General features: G+C 36.4%; 1 non-coding gene across 1 annotated transcript; it reads left to right on the top strand.

Annotated features, from left to right (window-relative positions):
- The first annotated feature begins 295 nt into the window (after nt 1-295).
- Nucleotides 296-399, top strand: LOC111761770 (U6 spliceosomal RNA). Its single transcript, XR_002795034.1, has one exon. It is a non-coding gene; the product is annotated as a U6 spliceosomal RNA (small nuclear RNA).
- Nucleotides 400-2055: the final 1656 nt, after the last annotated feature.

The raw sequence follows: 2055 nt of genomic DNA, 5'->3' as shown, positions 1-2055 counted from the left end.
TTCTCAGTACAGCTTTTGCTGCATCCCATACATTTTGATATGTTGTGCTATCATTTCCATTAGTTTCCAGGTAGTTTCTGATTTCTTTTGGGATTTCTTCCTTGACCCACTGTTTATCTAAAAGTGTGTTGTTTAACTTCCATATCTTTGTGCTTAATCAGGTCCTTGGGCCCTTTCAGATTTCCAGCTCTGTTCCATTGTGGTCAGAGAAGTTGCTTTCTACAATTTCAATCTTTCTGAATTCATTGAGACTTTCTCTGTGGCCTAGCATATGGTTTGTCATAAAGAATGATCAGTGCTTGCTTTGGCAGCACATATACTAAAATTGGAATGATACAGAGATTAGCATGGCCCCTGCGCAAGGATGACACGCAAATTCGTGAAGCATTCCATATTTTTGTACTCACCAAATGCAATGGATGTGTCATGATGATGGGGGAGAGTGTTACTGTGGGGGGAGTGGTGGGGTGGGGGCAGTGGGGGTGAATGGGGACCTCAGTTTTTTGAATGTAATATTAAAAAAAAATGAATTAAAAAAAAGAATGATCAATGTTCAATGTGCATGAGAACAATGTATATCCTGCTGTATTTGGGTGTAGTGTTCTGTATATGTCTATTAGTCCAGATCCTCTAATATATTATTCAAAGCCTTTGTTTCTTTATTGATTCTGTCAAGATTTTCTGTCTAATGGTGATAATGGTGTATTAAAGTTTCCCACTATAATTGTAGATGGCATCTATTTCTCCCCATAATTTCCCCAGTGTTTGCCTCATGTATTTTGAGACCCTAGTTAGCTGCATAAATGTTTATGATTGTTCTTTCTTCTTGAAAGGTAACTCATTTTACTTATCTATAGTGTCTGTCTTTGTCTCTCACAATAGTTTTGCATTTAAAGTCTATTTTGTCTGATATTAGTATAGCTACTCCTGTCCTTTTTTGGTTATTGTTTGCTTGTAAGATTGCTTTCCAGCCATTCACTTTCAACCTCTTTGAATCCCTGGGTCTAAAGTGGGTTTCCTGTAGAAAACATATAGGTGGGTCATATTTCCTTATCCATTCTGTCAATCTGTGTCTCTCGGATGGTGAGTTTAGTCCATTAACATTCAGTGTTATTACTCTCATGGAATTACTTACATTAACCATATTGTCTTTGGGTTAATGAATGTCATATGTTGTTTTTATTTCTCTTTTTGTCTTTTTAGTTGTTTTTACATTCTCCTTCAACTCTCTCTCTCTTATTTTGCTTCTCAACTTGCAGGACTCCCTTTAGTATTTCTTGAGGGGCAGGTTTCTTATTGGCATAGTCCCTTAGTTTCTGTTTACCTGTGAATATTTTAAACTCCATCATTTTTGAATACCAGCTTTGCTGGACAGAGTATTCTTGTAGGATTTTTTTTTCTTTTAGTATCTTGACTATGTCATACCACTGCTTTCTTGCCTTCATGGTTTCAGATGAGAAATCAGCACTTAATGTTATTGAGCTTCCCTTGTAGGTGATGGTTCTCTTTTCTCTTGCTGCCTTCAGTATTTTCTCTTTGTCTTGAGCATTGGATAATTTAAGTGTATGTATTGGAGGAGGCCTGTTGAGATTTATACTGTTTGGGGTGCACTGCACTTTCTTGACATGTACATCCATCTCCCTCAATAGTGTTGGGAAGTTTAAAGCCATTATTTCATCCAACACCTCTTCTGTTCCCTTTCCTTTTCTTCTCCTTCTGGGATGCCTATAATGCATATGTTTGTGTGTTTTTTGTTGTCATTCAAATCCCTAAATTCCTGTTGGATTTTTAAAATCTTTTTATCTATCAGTTCTACTATCAGTTTGATTTCAGATGTACTGTCCTCCACATCACTAATTCTTTCCTCTGCCTGTTCAAATCTGCTGTTATTTGCTGAAAGTGTATTTTTGAATTCTTGGATTGTGCCATTCATCACCATCATCCATCATACCCATTGTCTTTTTATGTATGTTTACAATTTCTTCAGTATGCTCTCCCAGTGTTTTCTTAATATCCTTAATCTCTTCCTTCACTTCATTAACTTGGTCAATGATA

Source organism: Dasypus novemcinctus, chromosome 18, assembly GCF_030445035.2.
Source record: "Dasypus novemcinctus isolate mDasNov1 chromosome 18, mDasNov1.1.hap2, whole genome shotgun sequence".
NCBI classification, from domain to species: Eukaryota; Metazoa; Chordata; class Mammalia; order Cingulata; family Dasypodidae; genus Dasypus; species Dasypus novemcinctus.
This window is presented reverse-complemented; position numbering and strand designations above follow the sequence as displayed.